Below are 19,015 nucleotides of genomic sequence, written 5' to 3' on the forward strand. Positions count from 1 at the left end.
CTATTTCAAATTTTCTAATACATATGCTTTCGAAAATGTGTTTTATAAGTTGTTAACGTTGTCTCGCCCATGTGGAATATTCCACTAGACACTCGACAAGTTCATTCTTATAAAATTGTTATAACAACCGTCGCACTCATGTGGACTATTCAGCTGGGTGTTATACGTGCTATCTGTTTACCTTGTGTTTTGTGACTTCCACATCCATGTGGGCTACTCCACCAGAAGTTCCGCATGTCCTATTGTGTTGTGTGTCTCTAACAAAGTTGGGACTATTCCCTTTTGACTTGAGACTCACTCTCACCCTCTCCCTTTGCAGTGAAAGAACCTTGACACAAGCGACACTAAGCACTCACCAAGCACGTGAACCTCACTATTCAAAGACAAAGTAAAAACCAATCTCATGTGCTAACAAGCAAGACCTAAGGAAAATATTTAATATTATGGCAACCAAGCCATCATACCCGATGGGACTCCTACACCAAATGGTGTGAGGTCTGGTTGGGACTTCATATCGGGGAGATCCTCTAAATGTTGGGGGTTCCAACACCGTTAACATTTATGGTGCTAGAAGGAGGGCTAGATGAGAAGCTGAGTCCTCAAAATATGTTTTGAATCTTCACACATCTATCATGGAGTTTGTTATATGTCACCCTTAGAAATATTTGTCCAATGGACATATCTTTCGTGTCGAGAGGGAGTTCTAGGATGACTTGTCAAAAATCACGTATGATGGTGAAGGCAAAGTGGATTGGCCTGAGGACTTAGATGAATTCCATGTGCTTGTGGATAACATTGAAGGTTTTAGTGAAATAGAGGTTTGTTCGCTGCTCGCACACACACTTCACGACTACCCATTGTTATGGTGTAGCATACTGGTTCATAAATCTGTGCACTCATTCAAGTTGTTCAATGATCTAATAGAATCTATTTTTCACCATTTCGATATTGAAGCACTTGATAAAAAATTGTTACAACAATAGAAGGCCCCGCATGAATATCTAGAGGAGTTTTGGGGGTGCTTCTGTCAGCTCTCTTTTGAAGCTCCGAAACCCCAGATGAACTTCCAACATCTTATTGAAATATATGAGTATGTCTGCATCAAATTGCTCTAACCAAAATTGAAGAAAAATCTCAAACCCCACTCAACATACTTTGGTGATGGAGTTACGCAATCAGAAGTGGACATAGTTGCTGTCACGAGTGACTATTCGTCTTCCCCTCATCAAACAGTTCCACCCCCACAGAGTGATATGGGAGAGCGTGCACATAATTATGTTCATCTATCACATCCTCCCACCCTCACTACTCTCAATTTCTACACAGCTTTGGCTAGGAAGCCATGGGTTGTCATATACACTTGTTACCTCAACCTACGTCCCCACATTCTATTGATCATCCATATTATACTTTCTTATGTTCTTCCATTTCAGACTCTACACTTGTTGTGAATGAGGATCAAGCTATTGATGAAGTTGATGCTGCACAACCAACTTGCACTGTCATTTACAAAGAGTATGACTAAACTTCTGGGCATGAACCCGCAGTGAAGGATGATCTTCTTCTGTCTGCGCCTCCTCCACTTTTTCCTAACATATTCGATGATTCTGGTATCTTTGATTTTCCTTGTGTAAATCCATCCAGGGATGCATCTACTTCCAATCATTCGCAGAACACACCTGATGTAAGTGCATCACTTGATAGTGAAGAGGACAAATCTTTCATTGAGAATCCACTTTATTTTTCATCTACCTTTTCTGTAAAAGTAGAGGGTGGACATTCTTGCTTCTCGTATACCCCTCTTTATGATTCATCAAATCATGAGGATGCCAACAAACATCCTGAATTTTCTAATCTTGGTTGTCATGATCTTTGTACTTCTTCATTTGATCACGATGTTGATTCACTCATTGTTAATCTTTCTAAGCCATTTGTCTCTAATGATCTATCTATTGACGAAGTGGAAACCCTGCAAGCTATTAAGGCACTTTAGCCTGAGATGATGGTTAAGTTAGGCTCTTGATGTCCTAAGGTTAGTTCCACTTCTGATCAAAAAAATTGTGAAACACCCAAGGCTCCTCATCACTCATCTACATGCACTGAAGATCATTCCAACACACATATTTTGCTTCCTCCACTCGAATCACAAGATCCCATCACTTACGCATTGGAGGAATCATTCACAACAAGCACACTTGCAAGGCATAAATTGTCTCATTTTCTCATGTTTGCTTGTCTGTCACAGTTAAGAGAGTGCATATGCTTATCATCTATACATAGTGTGTCATATCACCATGGTATGTCTACAGAGTGTTTGTCTTGTGCTTTCACTCTTCTCTTTTCTATGGACGCATTTAAGCTCAGAGACTGTTGGTCTTCATTGTTATACCTTTCATGTTTTCTAGATCACTTGACTATGTTTTTCACGAACCATGCCTTCACCAACATGGGTTAGCCAATGTGCCAATGGCTGCATTGGAAATATCACTTCACGTGAGTAGGCCCATGCATTGTTTAGCCTAGGAGTAGTAGTGTTTGCTTCTTTGCTTTGCTTTTATTTCTAGTTTGATTGCTTGATTTCTTTGCTTACTTGTTTTTCTTTCACTTTAATTCTTCTTTTTTCTTTTTGCTTTCTTTTCTTTCTTGTTCCCGTAGGTTAGCCTCTCATGAAACTGTGTTTGGCTCTCGAGACAAGGTGGGAAAATATAAGAGGACTTGTACAACTATCAACATCTAGTTATCTATTGTCCTCTCTCTTTATGAAGAACTTGTTGTCCTTAGTCGATGATGCATTGATGGAAAATATGTTATGTTCAGAGTGAGTCTTGGTGAAAACATAAAGCTTACACTGTTAACTAGTACCTCCTACTCTAATCAATTCTTTTGGGTTAACCCTTGTCAACTTAGTCAAATAGAGTAAGATGAGGGGGAAAACCTTAAAAAGTATGTTAGAGGTATATATAACATACTTCTATGAAGGAACCACCTCTCTTGCTCTCGATAAGTCAAGATCCCTCTTCTGCCTTTGAAATAAATAAATGCCTATGCACAGTTCTTGAAAAAAAAATGAAAAATGAATAAAGCAAAAGAAGAGAAAGTATTCCTACGCAGAGAGGTGATACAAGTAACTCCACTGGGGTACTCACCTTGCTCACTAATAATAGAGCAATGCTTGTGTTCCTGTGTGAATCTGTTGGAGTATTGTCTAGGCATGTTGGTAGTGGAGCAACAACAAATATAAAACATAGAATCTAACAGTCATATTGCTTGTATACTAATATACCCCTTATCCCCAATCAAAACAATTGAATTGACTTGGCTATCGAACAATACTTCCGGAAGGGTTAGATTCGGTTTTCACAAAACAATGTCCATACAGAGAGCTGGAGTTCTACCAGTGTATAACTAATGTTGTAGTGGCTATAACCACCCTCCAAAATTTTGGCTCACATGAAAATTTTAGAACCTACCTTGGATCCTGCAATTGATCAACCTTGGTTGCTTGTTGGTAAGCTGATGATTTTAATATCCGCTCCTTGATCTTAAGATTTTTCCATGTTCTCATCTTTATGCAGCATGTGTCATCTTTACACTTAAGGATTGTTTTCCATCATGCAAAGGGAATGTTGTTTTGCTTCAAGGGAAAGCATGTGCGCATGAGTGGTTGTCATCACATAGACATGTTTCACACTCACTTCACGCACTCTTGTCGCGAAGGTTGTTGCATCAAGAAAAGTATGTCTTATGCATTTTGGATGGTCTACATTGTGTCACTAAGTGTTCGTGTGTGATCACAGCCGAGTCCAATCATTGTTTACATCTGTTTCACTGATTTCACACTTAGCCATTTCCTGAGAAACCTAGCCTCATTCAGCTTCCCAGAACTTTGTAATTTGCTTCTGCAACCATCAAGCTTCCTCCCTTTCCTGCTGAAACCCTGTAGCATACAGATACCCCAACCAACACTTCTCTTCGTAAATGTGTAGAGAATTCAATCACCTAGCACTTCTCTCCAGAAATGCATAGAGCAGTCCAGTTGCCCTCCATTAAGAAACTACACATAGGTTCCCTCTCAGGACCCCCATCTTGCAGTAGTGTCATGTGCCTCAAAATTGTGCAGTGTTGTCCAAGTTGTCTTGTCGATCTTGCATGCAAAAACTATGCAGATGGGCCTCCCATGGCCTCATCCCAACAACAATCACCTCTTGCTGAAACTGCGTCGATCCATCGTGCAGTGACTAAAGTAAAATGTGACATGTTGAGATCACTCCCAAGGAGTTGAGGAGAGGGACCAAGACACCAAGTAATGGAAGAGACTAGGACCACATGAAAACTCTGTCAGATGCATGATCATATCGAGGGTAAGTATGGTAAGTAAAGAACACCTTTCGAAGTACACCTCTTAGTCTAGTTTGCAAGACTTCTTGTCATTGTCATATCATGCTATCCTCAGTAACATGCATGTGTGCAAACACAAAAAGTCATTTTGTGTGTTTCTTCTAGATGTCTTGCTTCCTTTTCACTTGTTTGACCAATTGTTGTCTTCAGCATGCTGACTTTTATGTCATCCTTGCGACCTCGTTCGGGTGATGTTGAAGGTTGTGTTTAGGTTGTGTTTTCCATGTAAATATCTATCACACTCACATGCGATGTTGTAAGTACTTTCGTGCAAGTGTAGTCATGGTCATCTGAATGTCTATCCAAGGTGTTGCACTTGTCTCTCTCACCAATAGACAACCCATAGTCAGTCACACTAAGCATATGTTGTCTTGTTGGTTTGAGGTGTCTTATCATCGAGTCATGTTGAGTGTGTGTTCGCAAGGTCATGTATTCACGAGTTCACTCACTCACACACTTAGCCATTTTTTTGAAAGTCTGTCGATCGGACCACCCTCCATCAGTTGGACCTTCACTGAGCTGCATTATGTAGCTCAACCCTTAGTCATCATGTACTCCTACCCAGAATTGCACAGAGATATAGCCTGCCTCCCAGGTAGTTTTCACTGTGTGATCCTAGAGTAAACCCAACTGAATATCACCTAGAACAACGTAGAAGTTCCTCAACAAGCCATCTCAATATACACCGCCCGTAAGAAAATCTATCAAGATTCTAGATGGTCAACCAGAGATTTTGACCGTGCAGTGACCCCGGGCTTCACTCCACCAAAAATTGGCACAAAAGCTTCTAGCATGCCTACCTCTGCTGACTGAAGAAATCACACAAACATGAAGGACAGGCACCCGGTGCCTGTCACTATATTGTCCTCGAAATTTGTGTAGTTTTGTTAGCTAGTTCACCTGTCAGCCAGCTTGTTGCTCCTCCTGAAAACTGCACATTTTTCTTGGGCTATCCTATAACTACCTGACACCCCACTCAGCCCAGAAATTGTGTAGAGATGTCCTATAGGACAACCTCCTAGTTTTTCACAGTTTTTGCTAGCAAGCTCCTATAGCCCACAGCTAGCTTCCCTAGAGAATCTGTGTAGTTTTCACTGCCAATGTCCTCTTTGCTCCCTGCACTACCTCCCTAGAAAATTTTTGTAGTTCTTCCCTCCAACCGAGCTAGATCTCGCAGATGGTCATTGCTATTCCAGGCTGCTCATCTCAACCTCCCAGTGAGCTCTGTGTAATTTTCCTTGAAGGGTCCAAAGCCTGCATCCCAACCTGAATGTTCTCTGCATAGTTTCAGAGCCTTGTCCTCTCTCTCAATCACCTGCACCCAAAAAAAAAGATGATGCATCATGGTAGACTAAGAGAATTCTGGATTTGATGTCATCTTGTCATGAGTGATTGCAGATACAGGTACATGGATGAGACATGCCGGGACAAAAAATGGGATGAACAAGGAGCGCATCGTAGGAGACTTGTTTGTGAATGAACGAACACACGAAACATACCAAGTAGCAAGTGAAGGAGAAACGTGCATGCATGAACTATCAAGTGAAAACCAAGACCATCAAAGACTCCATACACCTTACCATGCAAAGGTGAAGCTATGATACACCAAGAGCACACTCATCACTCAGCAGCAGTGTGGCTCGACATGGACACCACCATCAACATGAACATACTATCACTGTCGTGTCAAGTCATGTCATAAGTCATCTCGACCACATCACTATTGTGGGCCATACTATTGTAATCAATGTAATGTAACGTGGAAGTCTAAGAGGCCCACATGAAAAGTTAAAAATTCAGTTAAAGTTGAATAGTCATGTAAATCAAACAGTCATGGGGGAAGTCAAATAGTCACAAGGATCAGTTTCACCCTTGGCTATATATACCCCTCATTTATACATGAAAAATAATTTTCACCTTGGCTCCTCCCACATAGCCTCAAGAGTCTGTAATATTTTCTTTGAGGAGCGATCAATGGATCCAATGCACCGCTATTGAGGTTAGTGATGTAATGATGTACCAATGTGTCTTGGAACTCTCACTTAATTCAGAAGCTTGATAACAAGCTAGAACGTTTTCACACATGTATTTTATTCGTTTTTAAGACTATTTTGTGGATGCTTGTAATGCATGTTTCTTTAACCTATATTAAAACAAATGAACTATTTCGGTTGTTCTAATACATATTATTTCGAAAATGTATTGTATAAGTTGTTAACGTTGTCTTTCCTATTTGGACTATTTCGTTAGAAACTCGACAGATTCATTCTTGTAAACTTGTTATAACGACTATTGCACTTGTGTGGACTATTCCGCTACGTGTTTTACATGTTATCTGTCCACCTTGTGTTTTGTGATTGTTGCATCTGTGTGGACTACTCCGCTAGAAGCTACACATGTCCTGCTATGTTGTGTGTCTCTAACAGAGTTAGGACTATTCCCTTTATACTTGAGACTCACTCTCATCCTCTCCCTTTCTAGTGAAAAAACCTTGACACAAGCGACACTAAGCACTCACTAGGCACGTGAACCTCATTGTTCGAAGATAAAGTAAACCACTCTCATGTGCTGACAAACAAGAGCTAAGGAAAATATTTAAGATTATGGTAGCTAGGTGATTATAATGGATGGGACTCCTACACCAAATGGTGTGAGGCCTAGTTAGGTCTTCATACCTGGGAGATCCCCTGAATGTTGGCATGTCCAGTACCTTCAACATAGATAAATTTGAACGGGAAGAGGAATGTGCAACTAGTTTTTAAACGTTGAAGCAGTTGCTTACCAATGCTCCAATGTTATAGATTTCATATATGGAAAAATAGTTTATGGTGTGTACATATTCTTTCTAGAGAGGAATTTGTGGAGTCCTCATGAAAGAGGGATAGGTAGTATTCTATGAGTTAAGGAAACTGAATGAGCATGAGAAGAACTATGTGATGCATGATCTTGAGTTGGAAGCTATCATCCATTCAATGAATATGTAGAGACATTATCTTCTAGGTAGGAGGTTCATCTTGATGAGTGATCATAGTGGATTGAGATACTTGTTTGAACAACCAAATTTGAATGCCAAGAAAGCTAGGTGGTTGGCTATGGTCAGTGAGTTTGACTTCGAGATCAAGTACATTAAGGGTTTTGAGAACAAGGTTGTAGGTGCTCTTAGCATAAGAGTGTAGGTAAATCACATAGAAACTATGAGTTCATATGGGACAAATTTACAAGATCATATCTTGGAGGCAGGACAGTAGGATGACAACTACCCACAACTTAAGCATAGGTTACAACAATAGGGTTTAGGTGAATAGGATGTGGACTGTCATCTCACTATAGGTGGTTTGGTCAGATCTAGGGATAGGATTTATGTGTCAGACAACAATGAACTCAAGAAGCTTATCTTTCAAGAATTTCATGTCAAGTAGTATTTAGGTCACCCGAGATATCAAAAGACATTGACAGTGGTTAAGAAATTCAACCATTTTCCAAATTTGAAGAAAGAGCTGGTTGATTTTGTTGTGAGATGTTTGGATTTTCGAAAGGTAAAAGTAGACTGTAAACATCCAGGTAGGTTATTACAGCCGATTCCAATTCTAGACTCCAAATGGGAGGTCATTTCCATGCACTTCATTACAGGTTTTCAAGGACATCTAGATAACATGATTATATTATGGTTGTGGTAGACAAGTTTACCAAGGTAGCTTACTTCATAGTAGTTAAGTCTACTTATTCAGCTAGTGATGTAGCACAGGTCTTCATCAGAGATATAGTGAGGTTTCATGATGTTCTATAGAATATTGTCTCCAAAAGAGGTGCCAAGTTCACTCCCAAGTTCTAGAAAGATTTATTTTAAAGTTTGGGTACAAAGTTGGCCTTCGGTACAACTTACCATCCACAGCTAGATGGACAGACAAAGAGGGTCAATAGGAATTTGGAGGACATGTTGAGAATGTATGTTATACATCAGTAGCGAAAGTGGGAAGAGTATCTACCACACGTTGAGTTTTTTTACAATAATGGGTATTAGGAGTCACTGACGATGAGTCAGTTTGAGGCACTTTATGGGAGAAGTTGAAATATTCCCACCAATTGGAGTGATCTAGTTAATAGGGTATTGATAAAACTAGACATGTTCGCAGAAATGGAACAAGAAATCCAATTTATCAAGAATAATTCAAATATATCACATGACAGGAAGAAGTGCTATGCATATCACCAGAAGGTGTTTGAAGCGTTTCAATTTGGGGAACATGTGTACTTGTGCATCAAGCCCAGGAAGAGCTCCTTGAGGATTGGATCATGTGCCAAGTTGGCACCTTGGTATTGTGGGCCTTTCAAGGTTCTTGAGAGGATCGGACCAGTATCTTACTGACTTGCACTGCCTCCTACAATGAATTTCCATGTGTCATTTCTTAAGAAGTATGTGAAATATGTTGATCATGTGATTGATTGGTATGTATTGTAGGTGGATCCAGAAGGAGAATTCCATCTAGAACCTCAATTCATTTTGTAAAGAAAGATTCTCATGCTCTGGAATTGAGAAATCAAGCAAGTTAAAGTGCAGTGGAAGAACTTTGGGCTCAATGAAGCTACATGGGAGATGGTTGACTAAATGTGGGCTATATATCCTTCTCTTTTCATTGGATGAGCGGATGCATTTTGGTATATGATTTGATGTTTTGTTTTGGTTGTGTTGACATATGCAAATACCACGTCAAGTTCTTATAAATATCTAATAAGTGGTATGGTGTTCATGGTATGTTGGTTATGTTTCAACAAATGGATATGATGTAAATGTTGCATCGAGTCATGTTATAAAGCTCCATAGGAAGCATGTATTTGTTAGTTTAAAAGTGTCATTGAACAACGAGAATGGTTTTCCCCCAAGGGGGAGGGTTTTGTAATAACCCTAGTTCAAAATGCATGTAATAAAGTTAATAATGGAAAAAATAAGACCAATGTCATGGGACACGTATTCCAAGTTGAATGTTAGGAAAAAACATTGTGATGGGGATTGTTGGTGATTAATTTATGGCTATGGAAATTGGAAAATGCATTTGCAAAGGCAAAGTGGCATTAATTAGCATTTAATTTATAAAATAATGGAAAATAGGAGAAAAGGAAGGTGAATGGTCATAGAATTGCATGCAAGGAAAATTGAAGGAGAAATGAAGAAAATAGAGGCCTCGATGATAAAAATGCTTATGAGGATTAGTTCACAACCTTTTTTCAGTATTATCTTGGAGCATTCTTCGAGCATATTGGATTTGGAGAAACAATGAAAAGGAATGCGGGAAAGTGCAAGGGAATAGGTGGATCAACAACCACAATTGGATTTATTTGCAAGTATTGAGTTGCATGTATGATTTCGTTTCTAATTTTGGCATGCATGGTGTATGCATGTGGCTCTTTGGTTATGAACTATCATTGGCATGGAGGGTTTCCTAGATTGACAATGGTTTTTCCTAGCCTTGCCATTTCATGGATAGCCATGGTGTTGTGGGTTTTTCCATTTATTTTATAATTGATGGTCATGTTCCTTATCGATGTGGGCTAAGATATTGGTTACTATATCCTTAGTTGGAAAAACACTCTAGGTGCCCTTGAATAGCTTGGGTGGATTTACTAGTCCTAGAATCCTTGGTTGGATAAATGCTTTAAAACCCTTCATGGGTTGAGTTACTAGTCCTGGAGCCTTGGTTGGACAAATTCTCTAGAGTCTTGCAGCAATTTTTGGCGGAATTACCAGTTCTGGAGCCAAGTTGGAACAAACACTCTGGAGCCCTGGACAGCTTGGGTAGAGACTGATCTGTTGATGTTAGTGGTTTTCAATCGTGAGGTGGAATCACATATTGAGGGTTGAGGTGTTTTTTCCTTTGAAATCCCTGGTTTGTTTCTTTTGGTTTATACTATGAGATCCCACATTCATGCTTAGAATATGGTGCAATGGTGATTGGTTGAAAGAGAGATTTGGTTTAGCCCAATCTATGGTCAGGTGGTACATGGAAGTACATGAATTGGTTGGATTTTCATATATAAATAAGAGCTATTTTCCTCGTGTATTTCATGAGTAAATGTACTTGTTATTATGAGGCTTTGATGGTTGTTCTATCACTGTTATTATTATGGTTGTACCCTGGTTATAAGTATTATTTTATGACAGATTCTAATTATGTCTCTTAACATGTCTTTAGTGGTAAATGAATGGTTTCTGAATGCATGACCTAATATATTTTATTGTGGCTATTATGAGAGGGCCTTAAACATTCTTGATGATTCTTACATAAGTATAAGACCCCTATGTTCAAATATGCATTCATGACCTATATATTACATGTTTTCAGTGTGTTTGACAAAATTATTGTCATGGTTAGGCTTAGTTATGTCAAGTCCTTGATCAATTTTTTTGTTAGAGGCATTGTTCTTGTGTCAATTATTGTCTTGGAAAGTTTCAAAAATTTCTAGGGAGTGATATGGAGCCTAGCCCTCAAATGGTGGCACAGATTTTGTCCCTTGTAGGCATATGCATGTGACTGGAGGCCTATAGTTGCATGATGCAGGATTTTTCATGCGAATGGGAGTTCGAGTCAGTGAAAAATAAATATTGCTCAGGGTTTGGGAACTTGGAGTGATTATTTCGCTCCTGGGGTTCCTGTAGCTCCTAAGGAAAGTTAGTAAAGTTTTTGTTTGTTGATTCCACTCCTTAACTATACTCAGGAGGTTGAGTCATATCATAGTAACTCTTCGTCACATGTTTACCTCGGTAGACTAGTTAAGTTGGCTAAATATGGGGGGAGGTGGTTACTATTGTTTTAGCCAAATTTTCTAAGAGATATACTTGAACCATAGTTCTTTCAGGGGTAATTTTGCACATTTCTATTCATCTTTCTTTTTGAGCAAATTTTTAGTATGTGTTTCTAGTTTTTCAATATGTTTATTCAATTCAACAATAAATGAGAGAAGCTACTCTTTCTCCCTTTGTACAGCTTCTAACAATGGGTTTTGGACATGCTCTAGTGCTGGCATCTTGATATTTTTCTTCAAGACTTGGATATTTGTATATTTGGACTTTATCAAAGCCTCAATTGAAATATATTCATTTCATTATACTCCCAACTTGATAATAATGTTGTTTATATTTTTATCTTAATCTTCTTGGTTCCTTTAGAAAATTTCTCTTGCTTAAGTTGACTATTCACTTTAGCAAATTTTCAAGTTTAGCAACAATTTCAGCTGAGCTTGATATAATACCTCACAAAAAATACCTTGTTTATCTATGGATATCCATATTATCAACCAAATGAATCTTTTTTAGGTCAATAGTGAGCTTGGAAGCTTTGTAATCTTCTACTGTCTTAATGATTTGATATTTTGGATCTAACATTTCCATTTGGGCGCTAACTTTTTTTCAAATCCATGGCTAATAACGATCTGGTTTGTGAAGATGTGCCCTATTTCCAAACCTCACTAAAGGCCTCTTAACTTAATTTTACATTTCTATTTTTAATTTCCATAAATTGAGAAAATATGATTTCCTTCTTAGAAGAAGTAGCAGGTGGCATAGTAGATGATGATACTTCTCATTCCAAAGCTTCAAATGGAATCAATTCAAGATTTAAAGTAGTCTTTCTTGATATGACAACCACTCTTGATGTAGCCTCAGTAACTGAAACTTATAATGCTTCAAATATCTACCTCTTTTGTATTTTGAGTTGTGTGTCCTCTGATTCAGAATTTGATTGATGAGTATCCAAAAATACCCTTGTTAATTCTTTTTCTCTCTACTAAGTAGTTCCAATATGTCTAAATTTGATGGTTGATCTGTTCTAATACTTTTGTGTGAAATGGTTGAAGGATCATGCTCCCAAACCTCCTTCTTAGCATATTTATCTACCTTAGGCCTTGGCACATGGTTATAATGAGTTGTTTTTTGTTCAATCCTTTCACTTGAAATTATGCCATGAGGATCATAGTAACATACTTCATCATGTTTTCAGTTTCTTCATTTTCTACTCTAGTGTTTACTAGAAATGGTCCAACCTTTGCCTCTAGCTTGAAAAGAGCAGGATGTTTCCTAGGCATAAAATGAACCTTATCCACATTTAAACTATATCTGATAAAATCTAATGAAAAATTTCTTATAGGAAACAAAATTGGAAGGCTATAAGGTGGCAATTCACTTTCATATATTATAATCTCAGTAAAGTATTTATACAAATACCAGTCTCCCACCCTAATTGCATCATTGATTTGTGAAATTCTTTTAATATCTGGGTGGATTCCTGGTGGTAATACATCATACATAAGACTGAAGGAAACTCATAAAAAATGATTGAAAAGGTATCAGAATGAAAATTCTTAAGGATGCTTCCTCAACGTTGAAGTCTCGTGAATTACTGAAAATGCATTTCCACTGGAATCATATTTTTGCAATTGAATACCATAGAACTTCTCCACTTGAAAATACAAAAAAATATAGACTAGAACATAATGGTACCAAAAAGACTTAGTAACATTGAAATTTTCCAATTGGTCATTAATGACATCAAATAGGTACTAGCTAAAATGAAATATAATGAATGAATTTTTGACTAGTGAAATGGGGAATAAAAACCCTAGAATGACTTCATCTACTATTTTATCACGTTCATACCCTAGAAAAAAATATATCATTGAAATTATCTGTCTAGACATCTCTAGGAAAATAGATGAGGAATAAGGAAAATTGTTTTATGGTATTGGAGCATTTAGAGGTAAAAAGGTTGAAAGAAGTGTGAATTTTTTTCTCTAAGTTTAAATCCTGATACAACTAACTGAATGCTTCTTCATTTGGAATTTGGACTTGAATAGGCATTATAATGTAACATTTTTAGAATTGACTCAGGGTTAATATAAAACAACATAGACCCATTTTTAGATACAAGTTCCTTTTTACCTGGAAGATATTGTTCAGAGCACCAGATGAGGAATTTTGGATAGTGTGTGTTTTGGGTATTATGAATTGAGCCAAATATGACTCCCACACCAATGAAACATCTTATAGGTCTTGGAAACACTAAAATTCCTAGGTGGAAATATCAAAGAATTTGAATTCACAATGGGTCTCATGAGCATTGACTTCTTAGTCGATGAAAGGAAACTCATCAAAATTTGCATAAGTTTCAGGTGATGGTTTAATCACTTTTCCTTTCATTGTTACAATTTTTAGAATTCAAATTTACTAGAGAAATAGGAACAAGATTACCCATAGGGAAACTGAGGAAGAAATTTGAAGTTCTAGGGCACGACGAGCCTCATGTATTTTTCTCTACAATTAAAAAATGAAATAATACTGAAAAAGGTTGGTATCCCCCTTTTTTTTTACATAAAAAAGAAGTATTTGAATATGGAAAAAATGCAGACCCCCACTCCCTGTTAAAACTCAAAAGGAAGGGGGGGCACACTAAATTAATCACCATTTATTTTATTTGGCAGTCCTAGTAGTCCTTCGATGATGTGTGTTCTTTAAATTAATCATGCTAGCACTTATTACATAATATTATTATTTTTTTAAACAAAATAAAGTTTAATCAAAATATTAACAAATAATTTGAAACTAAAATATTTACAATATCAACTCTATCTAAGGATTGCATCTCCTTTCAGGATACTAAGAACAACAACTAATGCCTTCACCTTGGGCTATGGAGTCAAATGCTGTAGAAAATGTTAACACCTACTCTAGAAAATTAAATCCGTCTGGTTATTTACATTGAAAATGAGAAAGAATTCCTAGATTCTTTAGTACTAAATAAAGTGTTTGAAATATTGTCCATTAACAGGCAGTGACAAAGTCTCACCATATAACATCTACACAATGAATGTGTCATTCCACTTTTCTTCAGCCACTTTGAATGGTCCCAAACAAATATTATCAAACTTACCATGTTTTATGTTTTCTTGTCTTATATCATCCCATCTAAGCATTAGATCACCTTGGTTGAAATTTATTTCTTTGGATTTTCTATCAAACAAAAGCTTGATTTTATCCTAGTATTTTTGTAGCTTACCCTTTACCTATTCTCTATATTTTTCTCGATCAATCAATTAACATATCCTTCTTTTGAAGTCATCATATTCTTCATAAGAATGTTGCAAAATTTTGATAATGGGAAAGGCTAACTATGTAGGGAAAAATGCCATAGTACCATATACAAGTTGGAAAGAAAATTTACATATTTCTCTTTTGATGAAACTCTATTATCCCAAAGTGAAAACTTTAAATGAGTGTCCCAACTCTTCTTATGATCATATAACACTTTCATTGTCAACTTCACCAAAATCTTTTTGAGGACTCAACAAATCCATTGCTTTGTGGGTAATATGAAGTGGAATGGAAGAGCAATATGATATTCTTGATAGAACGGAAAGCTTGTGCATTGTCTATGATAAGTTCCTTTGGGTAGCCAAATTTAGACAAAATATTTTATTCTAATAATTTAATCTCCATTGTCTCTATTGCATTTATTGTTTAAATCACCTCCACCCATTTAGTAAAATAATAAATTGTAGTTATAAACCATTTTTGTTGATTACTTGATGTTGGATGAATTTCTCGAATGAAATCTAACCCCCGTTACATAAAAGGTGCTTCTGACAAGACTGAAATTAAAGGAAAAGATGGTAATTTCTCCTTACCTACAAAAATATGACAAGGAACACAACTTCTAAATCTTGCTTCAATTTAAGAAAATACCTTTGGTCAATAAAGGCTACCCTCAAGATCTTATGAACAGATGTCCTTCGAGGAAAAAAGTCCTCCACAAGCACCCCTATGAAATTCATCTATCACCCTGTATGGTTCTTATTTAGTCAAGCACAATAAAAACACACCCAAAGGGTCCTTTCGATACAGATTCTCATTGATGATAGAGAAATTTATTGCTTTGAGCATGAGGTATCTGGCTTGGCTTATATTTAATTTAGAAGGGCATCAAAAAAATTGCAGCAAATAAACAATATTATTATACCAATCAGATAACAAAACATTCCCCTTTACATTGAGAGAAGTGTTTTGTGGATTCTTCTCTTTCTCCTCTAGAGAAAGTTCTCGTGGATTCTTCTCCATTGTTGAATCTAAAAAATGCATTATAGAGTTAATGCCTAAAATTATGAAATTATATTTTTCCAATATTTTAGCTATACCTTGAACTTTAATAATTTAGTTGGTGTGATTCTAGGTCAAATTCCTAAATTTTTGTTATCCACTTTTCCCTATAACCATCTCTATCTTCTTGAGTCAAAAATAATTTTACTACATGTTAACGGTGTTGACCCACCAACATGTCAAGGGATATCCCTAGTAAGAAGTCCCAACTAGACCTCAGACCGTTTGGAGTAGGAGTCGCAGCAGTGAGTAGTAAAGTTATACCTTAATTGCGATAGCACATTGAGGTAAGCAAGATATGTTTTTTGGAAGTGTGTGACCTTGCGGTGAGTTAGGAGAGATTCAAGGGGAGGTTCTAACACACAAAAGGGAAAAGGAAGTGTGTCCCTTAGAAGCATGTAATAATACGTAGCCTGAAAGGAATACACAAGAGGAATGACATCACGACTTGGAAGAAGAATAGTCCACAATCCAGGGTGATGGGTTAAACCAACAACACTATTCCAACAAGATTCATGCAATCATATACAGAATAGTTCATACATGAATGCATAAGTTAAATAACATACATTTCTAAAGCAACTAGAATAGTCCAACCACAATAACAACATATGCATGAAAACGTGTTGGCTCTATTATATTATATAAAAGTGAAAGTGTTACACTAAAAAATGTCACCTTGACTACTTACAGTTAGTATGGCTCAAATCAACAGTCATGCTACCCTCTTAGGCAAGTCTCATGCCTCTGTTATCCATCTCAAACTCAAAGAAGAGAGAAAGTCTTGTAAAAACTATGTTTATCTCTGGGGTCGCAGGTTCTCTCTAGCCTTACCTGCGGGGACGCTGACCATGTTCACAAAATCTGTGTCCATGGACGCTCTGTATGTTAAGGGACAGGTGCGTCCCTCTGTAAAAGGCAAAATGCGCGAGTTTTATCTTGAAAAAGTTACTTGTGGTTACTTCTAGAACATTCTAGAGGTCGGTTTGATGAAATGGATGCGCCTCCAGTTGGTTCATGTATCTCTATTAAGGGGGAACTTATCCCATCAATAAGGGAGCTATCCCACCCAAAGAGGGGGATGATCCCATTGATAGTGGACCTGAATAACCTCTTTACAGCACTATAAATAAAGACATTGAGCCAGAGGGAGAAGAGGTTGGAGCTATACATTTTCTTTGGGTAAATGCTGCAGGATTTAGGTCTTCCATTAGAGCCTTTGTGAGGAGAGATTGTCTTTACTTGATTCTACTTGGAAGAGGGTGAGCTTTGTCAAAGTAGAGGAAAACCCTTGATGGACCCTGGGAGGAACTTGCACAACACCAAGGCCAGGTTGTAAGAGTTTCTTTGTTTCGTTATTAATACAAACTGGTTTATTTTTCTCAATAGCTTGTGTTAATGAGTTATTTCATGTGTTCCTTGGTCTGCATGTTGAATATATGTTTTATTATATGAAATGCAAGTGCTTGGTAATTGTTTGATTGTTTGTGGTTGCAGGAATTGACTTGAAGGAGGAGCTCATCCGGATCGTCAAGAACAGACCTCAACAACAGCGTTTTGGAATAAGGTAAGCCTAAACACTTGTAGTTTTCATGTTGTAAAAGGTGTATTTAGAGAAAGATCACTCCATTTTGTCTTGTTTGTCATTAGAATGTCTTAGACTTCTAGGAAGGTCAGCTGTGTCCGCACCCTTGACCAATTCCGTGTGACAAATTGGCGACTCCACTGGGGATAGATTCCATTGATGAGAAAAGTCTTTTCCTTTATGTGAACTTTGCTTTGAGAAAATTGGTTTATTTTTCTGGTTTTGGCTCTGTGATTCTGTCTCTGGGTGGGTTAGCTTAGGATTCGTTTTATTTTGGTTTTTCTTGAGTTTTTCAGACGGACGCACCCTCTGAGTGCTGCACAGTGCGTCCCTGGACGCACTTTTGCTGTGTGCACAGAGCGGGCCCGCACCTGTGCTAACGGGTTGCCTGCGTCCCCTGCCAAAATTTGAGAAAATTCCATTTTTTGCCTTTTTTGCTCTTAGATTTTGTTTTTTCTTAGTTTTTTCTGCCCAGATTCATTAGTCCCTTGTCCAGAATCTTCACCTAAGCTTGTTCCTGCTCTTAGCTTTCATCAATTGGGTGTTTTGAGTCTCTTTCTTGAGAAATTCTTGATTTGATTTCCTTTGATCATTACTTGGAGGTTTGTCTCAGTCTTTTCACAATTTTGCATCTTTTTGCTTTTGTTTTTGCAGAAAAATTTCCCCCTCATTCGCCGGGGGGGGCTAAAATGTGTATGAGTGTTAATCGCCTTTGAGTGTTTTTATGTTTTGATCTTTGGAACTCTCACCCAATTTTCTCAATTTGCACTTGATTGGTTCTTAGATCACATTAGAATCGTCTTGTGTTTGAGAATTCTTTTGCATAGATCACATTTGCACAATTAGAATTCTCATTTTCAGAATATTATTGAAAAATGTGCATAGATTACATTTGCATACTTTTCGAGTGAATTGTGCTTAGATTACAATTGCATAGTTTACATTCTGAAAAATCAATCGTAGATTTAGATCAGCTTTCTTTGATTTGAATTTACACAAAAAATAAAAATAAAAAAATGGTTTGGAATTGATTTGCATTAGTTTTTCTTGATAAAATTAGTGCATTAGAGAATTTGTTTTATTTTCTCTTAGTGATCAATTTTTGCATTGTTGGAAGTGAATGGAAACTCTCTCCTTACTTTAGTTAGGATTCATCGAATTGAAAAGATCACATTATCATATTCGATTGCATTCAGTTGAGTCGGGTCATAACACCATTGGTTTCATATCCATTTACCCATTTGAGTAATAACAACCTTAATAACACAGCGCTTAATTAAAATTCATCTAGTAATTTTTACATTTCTAGGGCTCTGAAGCACCAACATAGCTTAGGCTAGTGTCTTGGAGTAGGTGAGTACTTAACTCTCCAAGACAGTAAAACCAAACAAGTAGCTGATCTTGTGATAGAATCAAATCCAATTGTTACATTTACACTCTGGGAAAGCTCCTCTTAAAGGAGAAGCACGAGCTCGTGTCCGAACCAGTGAGGGGATCCATCCTCCCTCGTTGGGAACGACGCCAGACAGTACGTATTACAAACGGTAAACCTCGGATTAACCATTGTCGAGGAGCCAGGGGTCACTTATCGGTAAACCTTGGATTACTGTCAAGGAGCCGGTAAGGGGATTGAGCTTGCTACTCTGCCCTTGCGTGCTGTCGGAGTTTAGACTGTTCCCCCAGGTGTACTTGTGGCCGTTGGTAACCTTAGTGACCATAATCTTTAGGATTCTACCCAAGGTGACGGTGGAGGGAAGATCCCACTGTACCTGGAGCAGACGTCGGTTATACTCACTTGGATTTTCAGGGGGGTTCACTTCACTCGAGACGGTTAAAGTGGAGGAACTTGGTCTGGTCTATTCATTAAGTAGGTTGCCGGGGTAACTGTTCCA

This window comes from Pinus tabuliformis, chromosome J, assembly GCF_031772625.1.
Source record: "Pinus tabuliformis cultivar Carrire ecotype Pingquan chromosome J, CPIR1, whole genome shotgun sequence".
Taxonomy (NCBI): Eukaryota; Viridiplantae; Streptophyta; class Pinopsida; order Pinales; family Pinaceae; genus Pinus; species Pinus tabuliformis.